General features: G+C 40.3%; 1 protein-coding gene across 1 annotated transcript in view; it reads right to left on the bottom strand.

The window, feature by feature from the left end:
- LOC145415945 (uncharacterized) overlaps nt 1-12,048 on the bottom strand; it is a 159,078-nt gene extending 147,030 nt beyond the window's left edge. The window contains exon 1 of the mRNA XM_080285050.1: nt 12,020-12,048. The gene's annotated coding sequence lies outside the window, so the exon portion shown is untranslated. The remainder of the gene's footprint in view (nt 1-12,019) is intronic.
- Nucleotides 12,049-17,169: the final 5,121 nt, after the last annotated feature.

Genomic DNA, 17,169 nt, shown 5'->3' with positions numbered 1-17,169 from the left:
GGAGTTGTAATGTGAAGGTTAAGACTAACCCTCATATTACAATCCGTTGGCCCCAAGCACACCAACGGCTGTGGTTACCAACCATCTACTATTACTGTTATAATTTTATTTTATATTTATTGATATTACAGTGTAAATAAAGACATTAAACTATTGGAGTCGCTGGTCTATGCGACTCTCGACCACTGTAGCTTCGTAATCCATACCCGCCAGAGAGACAGGCCTGAGGGCTGGTGATCTTGTGCCCCTGAGACATAGCTGAGCAGACCTCACGAGGGAGAATGACAGTCGACATCTCATCCAGGCCATAACAGAACTCTGCGGTTGACGTTTCTTCTCAGAAAGAACCTCTGCCAGTCTCCAATAGAATCTCGCTGCCTCTGGACCCATCCCACCTGATGTCGTGAACACAAGGGGAGTGAATCGACCGTGGTCCACATGTTGGATCCTTTCTTGATAATTTCTATTTTTTTCTTGCTCATTCCTCTTGTGTGCAGCTTCGAGAGACAGTTCACGATGACATGCTGCCATGGGATCGAATATCCTGATGTCGAAGAACACCCTCTGCCCACGTGTCCAGAAACCTCGAGCACTGACATCCACTCTTGCATCATTTGATGTGTTTGCTGTTCTGTGGGTGAAGTGCTCGCCGTCCAGGGGTAGCAGAGCTGGCTCAATCGTGACATCATGGCATATTTCCTGCAGCATATTGGCAGTGAGGTCGCGTACTTCATCGCGTCGGATGCAAACAAAGCCTCCCTTCTTGCATACCATTGCATGGTTTGCATCAAAGGCAGTGCCACAAGCACAGTGTTGAGGTACTACTACTACTACTACTACTACGAATAATAATAATAATAATAATTATAATAATAATAATAATAATAATAATAATGTACTACTACTACTACTACTTTTACTACTACTACTACTACTATTACTACTACTACTACTACTACTACTACTACTACGATTACCACTACTACTACTACTACCACTACTACTACTACTACTACTACCACTACGACTATTAATGATAATGATAATGATAATAATAGTAATAATAATAATAAGAAGAAGAAGAAGAAGAACAATAATAATGATAATAATAATAATAATAATCATCATCATCATAATAATAATAACAATGAACAGGTCACTACACAAAGACCTTGAACATTTTAACAACATTTACCCTGTGACAGAATAATAAGAGTAATCAAAGAGGGAAGCGTAAATAAAGTTTATTAAAAAGCAGAAAATAAAAGTGGTAGTTGCCATGAAAACCACGAATTGTGACCAGAAAATTAAAATAGATGTTGGAAAAGAGGACTGTCTGAGGGTGTATCAGTGCTGACGTTAACATACGGGTGTGATGTTGTGCTATAGAATATGTACGAGAAGCCGTAAGTAGTGGAAATGTTACTAATGAATATGGCAGCAGGGCATTTGGATGGACGGTCTGGTTACATAGAGAATAGACATGAATTGGCTGATGCCAGGGATATTTATGAGTGAATTTTGGAGTTAGATGGAGAACTGCAAATCCAAGAAGATGGCTGTATACAATAAATCCATAAATGTAAAAGCTGCATAGAAACGTTGATGGAACAAAAGTTATCACCTCTTTAGTCCAGTGACCATTTTTGTTTTGTGTTATTGCGGCGACCAGACGATTTCATTCAACTCAGTTGATATTTATTAGTAAAGGAATTAATAATGAATATATATTAAATGCTGTTCATGGGAGTAATATATATATATATATATATATATATATATATATATATATATATATAGAAGATGTATCTGTGTTGGCACCCTGGCTAGGTAAACTATTTTGCCTATGTCTGTCATGTTGTGCCGTACCTTCTTGCTGGAAGTTTGCTCTCATTCAGCCTCTTCCGAAAAGGGGGTGGTCGTTCCTAACCCACGCAGTATAGCCCAATTGCCTCAGTATCTTGTTTTTGTAAAGAGTTTGAGGGTATGTTTAACTAGAAGATTCTGAAGCATTGTCCTCTCATAAACTTTTTTCTTTTAGGGATGCTCCACTAGTAATGTACACCTTGCCTTATGATTTTTGGCCATCCTCCTTTCGGGACTGTGGCGAATCCTTTGTCACTGCACGTGTCATAGTCAACGCTATCGACCAAGTTTGGGAAAAATTGATGATTTCCAAAGCGCTCATTTATGTTTTCTTTCCTGTCTGTGCCTTCATCTCAAGCTTCCTTTGTGGTCGTTCTGTAGCTGCTTTTGTAGACTGCCTTTATTCGTCTTCTAAAAGTATCGATAGTGGTGTTCCTCAGTGCTCTGTCCTGTCACCAGCTGTCTCCCTTCTATTTATCAGTGATTTTCTGATCTGCACTTTTATCCCTATCCACTCTCACTCCGAGGAGTCTATCCTTCACAGTCCTGAATGCTTGTTTCGTTGTCCGTTTCTTCAGTTTTTTAAGTAATGATATGATGAAGCTGTGGCTGACTACTTTCTGACCTGACTATCATTTCTGATTATATATATATATATATATATATATATATATATATATATATATATATATATATATATATATATATATATATATATATATGTATATGTGTGTGTGTGTATATATATATGTTCATTATCAACACCTCTCAGGTTAAAATCTTCCACAGGAATATCCAATAATGTTTAACAAACCGCAGCTTAGTCCTTCATTGTCTCTTAATATCCTTGGGTTTTCTTTCTCTACGAATCATGGAAAGATTATACTATCACCCGTGCAAAATCTCCTTCCAAGAGATTAAGTGCATTAAGCCGACTCCGTGTTTTCGTTACAGTAGACGACTGTTGACTTTGTATAGGGATCTTATTCGCCCGTGTGTGTAGTACATGTAGCAGGCTTCTGATTTTTTTTTTTTTTTCAGTGCGAGGAAGAAGGAACCAAAGGGGGCGAGCCCGAAATTGTTGTTCCTTCCAGAAAACAAAATACAAGAGAGAGCCAAATTCAAGATCCGATCATTTTGAGATGCCTGGACAAACTGCGTTTGAAAGACTGGAGATCATAGGAAGCAGGAAATACAGACAAAGGGAGACAGTTCCAGAGTTGACCTGTTGCATAAATGAAGGACTGGGAGTAACGGTTAACTCATGCATTGGAGAGTTGGACAGAAAAAGGATGAGTGTTTGCTACTAGACGGGTGCTACGAGCCCATCAAAGAGGTGGAGGAATGCATGCAGACAGTTCAGAGGAGCAGTGACCATTGAAGCAGCGATAGAGAAGATATAAAGATGTAAGAGTGCGACGAAGAGACAGTGGTTTAAGGGAGTCAGTAAGAGGAGGAGAGTTAATGAGACGAAAAGCCTTTGACTCCACCCTATTGAGAAGAGCTGTATGTGGGGAGCCTCCCCACACATGAGAGTTGTACTCCAAATAGGGGTGGATAAAACCCCTGTATAGAGTCAACAATTGAGCAGGGGCAAAGAAGGAACGGAGTCGGCTTAGCACACCTAATCTCTTGGAAGCAGATTTTACAAGAGATATAATATGATCTTTCCAAGATCAGTCCCGAGTAAATGAAACCCCAAGCATGTTCAAGGATGATGCAAGATTAAGCTGAATATTATCAAACACTAGTGGGTATACCTGTGGAAGATTTTGTTGGGTTGATAGGTGTAAAAGATGAGTCTTTGATGCATTAAGAACAACCAGATAATTCTTACCCCAGTCAGAGGTATGAGCCAAGTCAGACATTAGGTGTCCCATAGCCTCATCCCTTGTTTGTTGAAGTAACTGCTGAGATGGACGTTGCGGGAACCCAATGGAATGGTGAAGGGTGAAGTCATCAGCGTATGAGTGGATAGGGTTAGATGTACAGCTTAGAAGGTCATTGATGAAAAAAGGAAGCGAGTTGGTAATAGGACAGAGCCCTGAGGAACACCACTGTTGATAGATCTAGGAGAAGAACGATGGCCGTCTACAGCAGCGGCTATAGAACGACCAGAAAGGAAGATAGAAATGAAAGCACAGATAGAAGGATAGAAATCGTAAGAGGGCAGTTTGGAAATTAAAGATTTATTCCAGACTCGATCGAAAGCCTTTGGGATGTCAAGTGCAGTGGCAAAGCTTTCGCCAAAGTCCCGAAAGGAGGATGACCAGGAGTTTGAAAGGTAGGTGAGAAATTGCCAGTGGACCGTCTCTAACGGAACCCATACTGATGATCAGAACGAAGGTTGTGATAGGAAAGATGCTTTAAAATTTTTCTATTAAGAACTGACTCGAAAACTTTTTAGATACAGGATGTTAAAGCAATTGGACGATAGTTAGAGGGTTGGGAATGGTCACCCTTCTTTGGGACTGCCTGAATGAAAGCAAACTTCCAGCAAGAAGGAAAGATACAAGTAGATAGACAAAGGCAAAAGAGTTTGTCTAGGCAGGGTGTAAGCACAGAGGCATAGTTCTTTAGAACAACAGGAGGGACTCCATCAGGCCCATATGCCTTATTAGTATTGAGGCCTGTGATGGCAGAAAATACATCAGCTGAAGAAATTTTAATTTCTGCCATGAGGAAGTCAAAGGGTAGAAGTGATGGAGGAACAGCACCGGAATCGTCTAAGGTAGAACTGGAGGAGAAAGTCTGAGTGACAAGATCTGCTTTATCGGTAAAAGAAATAACTACAGAGCCATCAGAGTAGAAAAGAGGAGGGAAGGATGATGAGGTAAAGTTATTAGAAAGGTTTTTGGCAAGGTGCCAGAAGTTGCGGGAAGAATTAGAGTTGGAGAGTTGAGAGCATTTAGTATGGATGAAATTGTTTTTAGCAGAGCGAAGAACAGACTTAGCACGATTCTAAGCAGAAATGTATAAAAGATGTGATTCAGGGGTGGGTTGGCTCCCGTACCTTTCATAGGCCCTCCCCTTGTTGCGGACAGCATTAGAACAAGCATGATTAAACCAAGGCTTTCGTGCAGCAGTCAGAGGATATGAGAAAGGAATGTATACTTCAATGCCTAAGGGAATAACCTCCGTAATGAGCAAGGCACACTCAGATGGCTCCCGCCCATGGAAGCAATAATCATTCCAGGGAAAATCAAGGAAGTGCTGCCTGAGTGCCTCCCAATCTGCAGCTCCAAAGTGCCACAGACGACGTTTCTTTGGAGGGTCCATGGGTGGTACCGGAGCGATAGGACAGGTTAAGGTGATAAGGTTGTGATCGGAGGAGCCCAACGGAGGGAAAAGATTAACAGTGGAAGCTGAAAGATTAGTTGTAATGAAGAGGTGAAGTAGTATCTCGTTATACAGTTCTTGTAAACAGGGTGGAGTCAAAGGCTTATCGTCTCTTATCATCCTCTCTCACTGACTCACTTCAACCTATCCCTCTTCTCTGCAGTGTTGTATCTTTATCTCTGTAGCATCGCTGTTTTGGTGTTTTCTGAAAAGTCTACTTGCACCCCTCGTCCATTTTGGCAGGCGAGCAGAACATTTCTGGCAGCACACTCTCACCCATTCTCGGTCCAGCGGTCTAAGCAAGAGTTAACCGATACTCTTAGTCATTCATGTATGCAGCAGATCAGCTCCGGAACTGCCTTCTTCAGCCTGTATTTTCCTTTGTGACCCCCGTCATATCCCAGAATAAGTGGATCTTCAATTTTGGAATGTTGTGTTTTGTTTTCCGTGTAAAGAACTTTTATGTTTTTACTCTTTGGTTGTTTTTTCCATGTATGAAAAATTACAGTTTTCGAATGCTTGTATCTCCTACTTTCGTCTGATCCATTGTAAAGAAGGGTTCTTTATTTCTAATTCCACGGCATTGTAAAGAAGTTTTTTTTTTTTCTTGTTCCACGGGACATCTATCGGTTTTTATCCATGTCTTTCCGAACACTCCTACGTTTGCTGTACAGTGATTTCGTTCGCCTCAGTGTGGTAAGCCCGCAGCAGCCGACACTGATGATATTATATGTGGACGGGTAGTGTCGTCATTGTTAGTTGATGCGAACTCACCACATTGACTTTCAAAGCCCATAGAGAGAAAAAGAAGAGAGACGACCGAACTCTTCATGTGGACTGCTCACCCCAAGGTTTCGTTGGCAAAGGCGCCTAGACAGTAAAAATTCGTATATTCTTGACAACTCTTGCTCCAGATCAGCGCTGACTACGCCAAGTCATCTGCTGCATCGCTTCTGAAGATTAATTACCATGGTTAGACGGAACTCGCCCTTGTGGTTAAGAAAGAGGCTGGTGCTGGTGAGGGAAGCCTTCATGTGGTGGCATCGATATAGCCGGGCAACTTCACTAACTGGTTATACGAACGTTTCTCAACTCCTTCCCTATCCAGTGAAAAGACCCTGGTTGACAGCAAGATAGTGAACTACTAGAAAAATATTTGAGTTGGTGCCTCGTATGTCCAGTTCAGGCACTTAGTGTCAGGGGAACACTTTTCATGTGATCTCTAGTAAAGAAACTTCCCGGTGTGGTTGCACCTGATTAGTATAGTTCCTTTGATGACTGGAATGCACAGGCTTCAGCACCAAGACAAAGCAGTGTTCCCTTGAAGAACTACCATTAAGGGTTATGTTGAAAAGGGAATTATATATATTTATACATTACCGTTCCTTATAGTTCTAGTGCAAATGAATTTATGTGATACTTTTTATCACTTAAATTATCATTATTCAGAACTGGGTAAAAAATATATATGATCTGTATGTTAGGTAATAAAAACAATGTAAGATGCTGCTTTGGATTTATTCACTTACACACTCGTGCGCGCGCGAACACACAGACACAGGCACATGCACACAGAATGGAGATTGGTCCTGGTTCCGGTTCACGTTGGTTCAAGTCGGTTCAGCTGGTTCCATGTTATCCAAGAATTTCAAAAATTAGTCTAAGCAAGCAGAAGATGAAGTCGGTGAGCTGTGGGGAAGAGAGAGGGAGAGAGTGAGTTATAGCAGTTATGGATCTTTCTTTCAGGATAAAGAGAGAGAGAGAGAGAGAGAGAGAGAGCGGTTCCAGAGGTTATTGATCTTTTTTTTGATGTTAGAGAGAAGTTATAGTTCTTTTTGGATCTTTTTTTCAGGTTAGAGAGATATGAATTATTGGGGTTATGGATATTTTTTTTTTGGTTAGAGAGGGAGGGAGAGAGAGAGAAGTTACAGGCGTTATGCATTTTTTTTTTTTTTTTTTTTCCAGTGAGAGATAAGTTATAGACGTTATAGATTTTTTTTTTTTCAGTTTAGAACAACTACGATGTAACACAAAGTAAAATTTCAACAAAAGAGTTGTAATGATCGTGAAAATAAGCTTCGTATGTTAATACATATTTCTATTACTATAAAATAGCAAAATATCAGATTATTCTCTCTCTCTCTCTCTCTCTCTCTCTCTCTCTCTCTCTCTCTCTCTCTCTCCATCATTTTTTCTATATCTATCTGTCGTACTCACAAAGCCTAGTATCTTCAACTTTGACAGCAGACACGCGATGACCTCCGGGAGGGTTTCAAGGCCGAAGATTTCTACCAAGACATCCAAGTTCACCTCAGGTGATGTGTCGACTGTGGTAGAGGAAGGGGAGAGGGTCGATTAGGTCAAGTGATTAGAGAAGCTGCCTGATGTTTGAAAGGACATAGGCAATCCAGGCCAGTGCAGGGTAGTGAAGAGGAATGCAAGGCAGGGCAATGAAGAGGAAGGTATGGAACGGCAGCATAATTAAGAAGAAGGCAGGGCAGGGCAAGCCAGGTGAGCCGTTTGGAGTAAAGTTGGATGGGGATGCGACTGAGAGAGAATAAATCTTTCTCACTCTAGTTCTTTAGGAATCAATGTAATATCTTCGTCATCGACAGCATTATCGTCTTATACTCATCTGAACTCTACATCCCAGAAATAAAAACAAATCAACCAGAAGATTAAAAATATTTACCACACCACAAATAAAAACAAATTTGCATGTAGATTAAACATTTTCGCCACACCGAACTACTTGATGAATCCAGTTTGGTTGAATAAACTGAAAATAAGTCTTCATATTATTGGGAAGATGTTTAGCGAACACAAGAAAAGCCGAGGTGATGACAGCTAACAAGTAGATGGAAAAGAACGCTATGAAGCTTGATCACGAAAGAATAGGAGGAAATATTATAGTGTTTTAGGATTTTAACAGTGATCAAGCACCAGATAGAGCTAAGGGACCTCAAGTAAGTCGTAGGTTAGGAGAAGAGGCATATTAGGGCAATGTGAAGCATGGGGAAGTAGGAAAGCAAAGTGACCCTGACGGTCCTGTAATGATGCAAGCGGCGATCGATCTTTGAATACTAGTGACCGAGAAAGGGTGGAAGTGCTGGTGATGAAGTGTTCCAGGTCTGTATGTGGAATTACATAACAGAATGAAAGAAGACATTGAAAGAGCTTGAAAGACCTAGGACGTGTTAAAGTAGACGTAGTGCAATGGAATGGGCAGATCAGGCTACCTTATGATATAGCCAGTAGAGAGAAGGTGTGGTGGGAGACTGATGACAGTATACAGATTAGAAGTGGAGTTAATGAGAGAAATGATGAGATCTAGACGAAGGTGGAAGGATAGTGATGAAAAAGATTTTTGAATAGAGGTGTGACCATCCAGGAGTGTGAGAAGTGTGTTTGGTATAAAGCAAATTGAAATAAAGTGGCTCAGGGGAAAAACGACTCTGCCATAGTCTTCTGTCAGAGCAAGAAGTGATACATCTGGGGTAAATCGTGAATAAGACGAGGATGAGTGTGAAGTAATTTTAAAATAGCTTTACGTAGACCATTAAATAATGCAGCTGAGAAATAGAATGTGAGTGACTGAGGTTGCTTTCTCTTGCTTTCCGGCACCACCAACCTGGAATGAGTAACATGTAGTGAGAATAGAATCAAGTCATAGTACTGCCACCAAAATAATACAAACCAGAGTAAAACAGAATCACATAAAATAAAGGTACTGTATTGGCGCCAACGTAAAACTAAATTACTTAAATCTACGATATGAGAGTCAGAGAAAAACAGAATCGCATAATATAATGCTAGGGTATGAGAGCCAGAGTAAAATAGAATCACATAACATTAAGTTAAGGTGTGAGATCCAGTGTAAAACAGAATCACACAACATAAAGCTAGGTTATGGGAGCCAAAGTAATCACATAACATAAAGAATGGGCATGAGAGCCAGATTAAAATAATCACATAGCATAAAGCTATGGTATGAGAGACGGGATAAAACAGAGTAAGAAAATCAACGTAACATAGAGTGACTATATCAAAATGAGCGAAAACATGAACAATATGAAAATCAGCGTAAGACAGAGTGACATTGTGAAAATCAACTTAAAACAGTGACAAAATGAAAATCAGCTTAAAACAGTGGCAATATGAAAATCAGCTTGAAATGAGTGACATTATGCAAATCAGGATGAAAGAGTGACATTGTGAAAATCTGTGTAAAAAGTGTAACAGTATGAAAACCAGCATAAGGGAGAGTGACATTACCGGTATGCGAGAAGGTCCAAGTTCACCACAAGTTCCAACTCTGCGACGCACTCTGTCAAAATTTCCTTGATTGTTGTCAGCAGGGCTTCGGTGAGGCCTCCGCAAAGTATATCAAGTTCCAGGACGCAGCTCAACAAGTTGATCTCGCACGCGGGTTACAGAAGCGGCCCCTGACATGTTACGTTGACTGTAGAGGGTTCGGAGAATGGGGTTGTTAGAGGCGGGGAGAAAAGAGGGAGGCAGGGAAGGCATCTGAAAAAGGGAAGAGAGAAGAGGGAGACAGGGGAGGAAACAGGAAGGACGGGGAAAAAGGGAGAGGAGTTGGTAGACAGTTGGAGGTGGTGAATGCTCTCCTTCACATATGGCTTTGGCTGTGGAGGGTTACGGAGAGTGTTAGTAGAGTTGCAGGTGTAGGAGGAGGCAAAGGCAGAACGGAAAAGACTGAGATAAACTGAAAAGAACGGTGAAGAAGAGAGAGAGGAAGAAAGGCTTATCCTAATATGCTGCTTTGGCTGTGTGAATTTTTTAGACTTTAGAGAATAGGAATATAAATCTAAGTGTATTATCTGATCGAAGTTTTGGTAGATTCGACCCATTCATTAGTGGCAAAAATAATGCAAATAAAGCAACTTCTTTATAGTAGGCCTGTGACAGTAGGAGAAAGAACCCGAGTAAGAAAGTCCTGGAGACTTCTTTCACGAATCTCCATAAGTGGGTATTGAGTAAATGAGTGAGTGAGATGGAGCATCCTTTGAGTATGAGTGAACCTGCATGGGATGAAGCGAGTGCGAGTGTCTGTGGGAGTTAGTTAAGACTGAGGGAGTGAGAGTATATAGTAGAAACGTTCTTTCAGCTGCGTTAGGTTTATTGTCTGTTTGAATATGTGTAAGTGAATCAGTAAATACAATAAATACTGCTGAATGGATGTGTGTGTGTGTGTGTGTGTGTGTGTGTGTGTGTGTGTGTGTGTGTGTGTGTGTGTGTGTGTGTGTGTGTGTGTGTGTGTGTGTGTGTGTGTGTGTGTGTTTTATATCTGATACCTTCTCATATAAGGGAGTATGCCAATGAATGTGAGACTGAATATGCATGTTAGAAGGAGAACCAGCAAATGAGAGTGACATTCAGACGACAACCAAAACAGCCACTAACCAAGCGGAGGAACAACAACGTCAAGGAAGACGTTGGACCCGCTGCAGGGCAGAAGCTGTGCCAGACTTCCTCCGGCCAGAAGACCCATGACGAAGAGGCTGAGAAGGGCCATCCGCATTGTGGTGGTGGTGGTGGTGGTGGTGGTGGTGGTGGTGTGGTGGTGCCTGTAGGGGACAGAGAGAGAGTGACTGTGGGAGTGGGGTAGGTAGGTGAAGGGAGGTAGCGTGGAGAGTGAGTGGTAAATTATTGAAAGCAAAGAAGAGTAGGGAGAGTGAAGGATGTGTCAGGAGTGAGGTGGGAAGTGGTAAGTGGGGGGAAAGTGGGCGTTGAGTGGGGAGTGTGGGTGTGTGGGAGTGAGGAAGGAATGTAAAGGGAGGTAAAATGGGGGATGAGTGAGGAATGTGTCTGAGAGTAGGGAAGGAATGTAAAGGTGGGGGGGAAGAGCGGGACATGAGTGAGGAATGAGTGTGTAATTGGCAAGGCAGGTAATTGGACGGAGAGTGAAGGATAAGTGGGCAGCGAATGGGGAAGTGGTAAGGCAGGTATGGGAAGGGAGGTGAGGGATGAGTGGGCAGTGAGTGTTGGAATGGAGACGGATACTGAGGGAAGCGTAAGCGAGGAGTGAAGAATTGGGAAAGTTACCTGCTTATATTCCTTTTAACCTTAATTTGTCCAGATTTACATCTTTTTGCAACTTATTTCATGCAGCTCAGTGGTAGGATAGGACAAAGCTTCGTCGTTACATCCTTTCTTTGACTATCTTCCTATTCTAGTGTTAACCCGGTATTGCAAATCAGAAATCACGATGGAGACATGACAATTTTAGGCCAAATTAGAGAGAAATCAATGCCAAGAGAACCAAGCATCGAACAATTTCCGGTATATTTTTTTAATTCCTACGATAATACTATTTCCCTGTTAAAAGATAGTCAGAGAAAAAAAAAAAGTCAGTTTATACAAGAAATGAAATCCTCTTAGCTTTAGTTCATCAGGTGAATTTTTCTGTATATTACTAAGAGGGAATATGGTAATAAGATTATGGCTAGAGATGCTGAGTGAGTTACTGGCAAAGTCTCACCGAGATTTTATGCTGCATATGTACACAATAATAGTAACTTATTTTGCTCTACGATGTGAAAGCTGTCGGTTTTCTCTGAGTTAATCAAAGATTTTAGCCAATTCTGTAGCAGAGTTTATCCCATAAGTAAAGAATATCAGATGGTTTTACCGCGTATTTAACAGAAAAGACTTAGTAGTAGTGAAAGGGTAACCAGTCGTAAAAGAGATTTTACATTGTTTCACCACAAGAAGTGCCCAGAGGTGAAGAAATGTTAAGTGGTAGCACGTATAAAATGGGTTGTATCTAAATTAACTTTATGAATGAGGTTACCTGATTCTTCGCTGTAGAAGAGAAGGTGAGTGGAGTGAAGAGGAGAGGTGTGGATTCCGTCTTTTACAGGGAGATCAGACCGAGGAGAATGTAAGGGGAGATGGAAGGGGGAATGTGCAGAAGTAAAGGTGAGGTAGTGGGGGGAGGACGGGGGGAAGAAGGAAAGAGAGAAGAGAGGAAGGGAGATAATTAGGGAGTGTGAAAAGAGGCGAGATGGAGGGAAGGAGGAAAGACGGTGATAGACTGGAGGGGAAGGTGGGTAGTGGAGGGAGAGATAGATAGACAGAGAGAGAGAGAGAGAGAGAGAGAGAGAGAGAGATAAGGTTGATGAAACTACATGGTAGGACATAATAGTCTCAGAAAGATTTTTTTCGTGTTTTGTTAGAGGTATCTGCAGACGATTTTATATACGTTAGGAGATACATGGATTAGATCTTGCATTCATTAACCTCTGTACTGGCAGATTTCCCAGCTAAAGTAGAAAAATAAAGACCGTTATGAGGAAAAATGTAATAAAATACCTCGTCTCACCTAATCCATCGATCAGTACTTCCACCATAATATTTTCACCATTCATTGTACGCCTTTAAGTGTGATAGGAGTGTGAGTTCACAGTATGTAGTAAGGTAATAAATATAGTTAATCAGAATCGTATAATCACAACGGCGACAGGTGGTTTCATTACACAGGTGACAGATGGTTCCACTTTGAATGTTGCTTATCGTGATTTTTTTTTTTTTTTTGCGAATATTTCTAACTAAATTGTTTTCCTTGTATTTGGCATAAAGTTTTATCTTCATGTTGTACTGATCAAAATACTGGTCGTGTACAACGATGTGGGATTACTGTAAATATGTTCATAGGTTTATTGTTTCAAAATGTAAAGAGGGAAGGATGTAATGATGACTTTTTGATACTTGATGAATAGGAGAGAGACTCCGTGAAGGAACAGAACCCTGAGGAACACCACACATGAGTGCTTTAGAAGATTTGTGACACTCGACTACAGTTTCCTCGTTATTATTATTATTATTATTATTATTATTATTATTATTAGTAGTAGTAGTAGTAGTAGTAGTAGTAGTAGTACTAGTACCATAATAATAATATTAATAATAATAATAATTATTATTATTATTATTATTATTATTACTACTACTACTACTACTACTACTATGATACGGTGATGGTGGTGATGACGTGCATTATTATTTGTTGTTGTTATTGTTGTTATTATTATTATTATTATTATTATTATTATTATTATTATTATTTAATACTTATAGTCAGTCTTCCGATCAGTAGCAACTCCACCAACCTTTAACCTTCGTTCGCTCCTCCTCCTCCTCCCACACACATGAACTCGCTCTTATCACTTAGTTTTTCATCTGTACCTCATTTTTTCTAAGATAAACTCTTCTTACTAATAATTCGCGACATATTAACACATCTGACACTGCCAGTTACTCCTGTAATTGGCTGCATGATAAGATACGGCTGGTGAATTTATGAACGCATGTCTTAAGGTAATGAAGGTAATAAGCATCTGCTGGCGTGGCGTGAATCATTTGCCTACGGTATGGGTGTGGAAGGAAGAACTCATGTTTAAGAATACGAAGCAGAAGCCTGCAAGCTGGTGTTAGGTGCGGCCACACTTGTTGGAAACATGTGATCGACAAGACGAAGCGACGCACCGGGTTAGAGCCGCTGCAGTATCTGAGTCTAAACGTTGGGCGGATCCCTGAGCCTCGTTTCCTCTTGTCGGTCACATGTTTGGAGTAAGTGTGGCCTCCCACTTAGACACGATTAGATACACATTAGACACCATTAAAGCATTCGGCAGGCCGCGCGCGCGCGCACGCACACGCGCACACATACACACACACACACACACACACACACACACACACACACACACACACACACACACACACACACAATAAACATTCATAACAGCAGCCTGAGTCAGTCCACTTCAGGGCGAAGACCTCTCATGATTTTCCATCCCGTCCTACAGTTTAGCTATTAGTCTGGTCCATCGATTACCAGCAAATTTCCTCATTTCATATCTCTATTTTGCTCCTTGTCTGGCTCTTCCTCTCACTCATCTCGGGCCTGCCTCTCCGTTGCCCTGGTTGTCCGTCTGTTGTCTGCTCTGCCTGGGACATGACCTGTTTATATTTCCTCCTTTTTTCCCCCCGCTATCCAGGAAACTCTCATTTCATGTTTAAAAGTTTTCTTTGTTACTTTGTTAAAAAAAACTTTAATATGTCCAACTGTGTCATAGCTAAGAAACAGCCCAGTTAGTTCACTTGGCTGGTCTGCATCTATAGCAGAACTAATTCATATTTTTTCTTGCTTTTTACTTTAAGCATATTGTAAAAAGTCTTCATCTCCAAAGTCACATGTATCTTTAATGAGATCATTGGTGCCATCGTCTTCACCTCCTGCTTTATTCATATTCATTCCTCGTAAGTTTTATTATTATTATTATTTTTTTTTAAGTCTGTTGCTGGGATTGTCTCTGTTTACTCTTTCCATATCCTGGACTAGCTCTTCAGTCACAATGTTACTCTTATACAGTTTATAATAAAAATATTCTGTATAATTAACATTTATTTATTTATTTTTCTCCAGTAACATCTTTCAGAGGAGACATTTGGTTTCTTCCCGTCCCAAGCTTCCCCCTGGTTTCTTTCGACTTACACTATTCCTTGAAATTTATTCAATCCTGCTCATATTATCCTTTCAGACATCTTCGTTATTCTTTTGTTTTTAATTTTTTGCTCAGTTGCTTTTCCATTCCGCGTTAATAGCCAATGTTTGAACAGATGAATTCCAGTCACTTTTATTTACAATTGCATTCAGTTTTTGAAAATTAGCCTTCTTGTGCTCGACCACTTTCTCGCAACTACTGCATCATGGTCTTTACTGAGTTTAAGTGTAATATTGCTATACAGTGGTCATTTACTAAGTTCTTCTGACGAGAGAGAGAGAGAGAGAGAGAGAGAGAGAGAGAGAGAGAGAGAGAGAGAGAGAGAGAGCATCTACAGTTTACCGCCTCATAATTCGCCTCACTTTAAATCATCCGACACCATCAGTTTTCCCTTAATTGACCAAATTTATAAGTTTTCGCTTCCAAATTAGCATAAGTATTTATTAAGCTCACTAGAGCAATAACTTCTGCTGGCGTTTATCGTGTGCCTCTTGAAGGAAGTACACTTGTATAAGTATACAGGAGCAGATCCTTTCATATTGGTGTTAAAGCATACTTCTATACTCATCACACACACACACACACACACACACACACACACACAGTATACATACTGTCCATATATATATATATATATATATATATATATATATATATATATATATATATATATATATATATATATATATATATATATATATATATATATATATATATATATATATATATGCATCTATTGCAGCAGCCTTAGTCAGTCCACTGAATCACAAACACCTCTCTCATCATTTTCCATCACGTCCTACAGTATTGCTTATTAGCCTGTTTCATAGAATAGCAGCAAATTTCCGATTACCAGCGAATTTCCACATTTCGTATCTTCATTTTGCTCCTTGTCTGGCTCTTCCCTTCACTCATCTCGGGCCTGTCTCTCCGTTGCCTTGGTTGTCCGTCTGTTGTCTGCTCTACCTGCGACATGACCTGTTTATATTACCTACCTTTTTCCCTGCTATCCAGGAAACGCTGTTTTCATGTTTATAAGTTTTCTTACTTTAAAATTCTAATATGGTCAACTGTCGCTTAGCTTCGAAACAGTCCAATTTGTTCATTGTCTGATCTGTGGTGGCACCCTGTCTAGGTAAACTCTTTTTCCTATGTCTGTCAACTTGTGCCGTACCTTCTTGCTGGAAGTTTGCTTTCATTCAGGCTCTTCCGAAAAGGGGTGGTCGTTCCTAACCCACTCAGTATCGCCCAATTGCCTCAGTATGTTGTTTTTGTAAAGTGTTTGAGGGTATGTTTAACTAGAAGATTCTGAAGCAAATGGAATTTAACGTTGAAAAATGTAAAGTACTTAACGTAGGCAAGACCATTGGAGATACTAAATACAGCTTAGATAACAAAGAAATTAGCAAATCGGTATGCGAGAGAGATCTAGGAGTTATGATTAGTAACGACCTTAACCCAAGGCAACAGTGTATTAATGCGAGAAATAAAGCAAATAGGGTCCTAGGATTTATTTCGAGAAGCGTGAGCAATAGATCATCTAAAGTAATACTGAAACTTTATCTAGCATTAGTAAGGCCACATTTAGACTACGCAGTACAATTTTGGTGTCCTTACTATAGAATGGATATTAATTCGTTAGAAAATATACAGAGAAGAATGACTAAAATGATACATGACGTCCGGAACCTGTCATATGAAGACAGACTGAAAAGACTTAGTCTGCATTCGCTAGAGAGGAGTAAAGTAAGGGGAGACTTAATTGAGGTGTTTAAATGGATGAATGGTATAAATAAGGGAGATATTAGCAAGGTACTTAAAGTGAGCATACAGGATAGAACTAGAAATAATGATTTCAAACTAGAAAAATTGCGTTTCAGAAAGGAAATCGGTAGAAATTGGTTTGGTAATAGAGTAGCAGACGAATGGAATAAGCTACCTAGTAAAGTAGTTGCTGCCTCTTCCACTGAGAGTTTCAAGCATAGGCTAGATAAGCATATGGCAAATAAGGGGTGGATATAGAATAAAGAAAATCTTATAACCAATACTAATTCATAATTTTTCCCTTTCAGGTTACACTATGATAGTCTCTATTCTCCTTTCATACTTTCCTGTAAAATGTCCACGCCAGTTTTTCTATACGGCGTGGTGTTCTTTCTGACTTTTTCCTGCAGGCTTCGGCTGGAGGGTTTGGAGGGCGGGGGAGAGCCTTCTTCTTTGCTATCCTTATCTCATTCTAGTAGTTCAGTTACTCTTCTAGGAGCTGCCTAGCATGGGCCAACCGGCCTACTGCAGTTATCCTCTCTTCTTATGTTCTCTCATAAACTCTTATCTTCTAGGGATGCTCCACTGGTGATGTACACCTTGCCTTATGATTTTTGGCCATCCTCCTTTTGGGACTGTGGCGAAACTTTTGTCATTGCACGTGTCATAG

The sequence above is a fragment of the Coenobita brevimanus genome, chromosome 104 (assembly GCF_032717465.1).
Source record: "Coenobita brevimanus isolate Jiangsu-jjx chromosome 104, ASM3271746v2, whole genome shotgun sequence".
Lineage (NCBI taxonomy): Eukaryota > Metazoa > Arthropoda > Malacostraca > Decapoda > Coenobitidae > Coenobita > Coenobita brevimanus.
The sequence above is the reverse complement of the archived record's forward strand: the minus strand, read 5'-3'. Positions and strand labels throughout refer to the sequence as shown.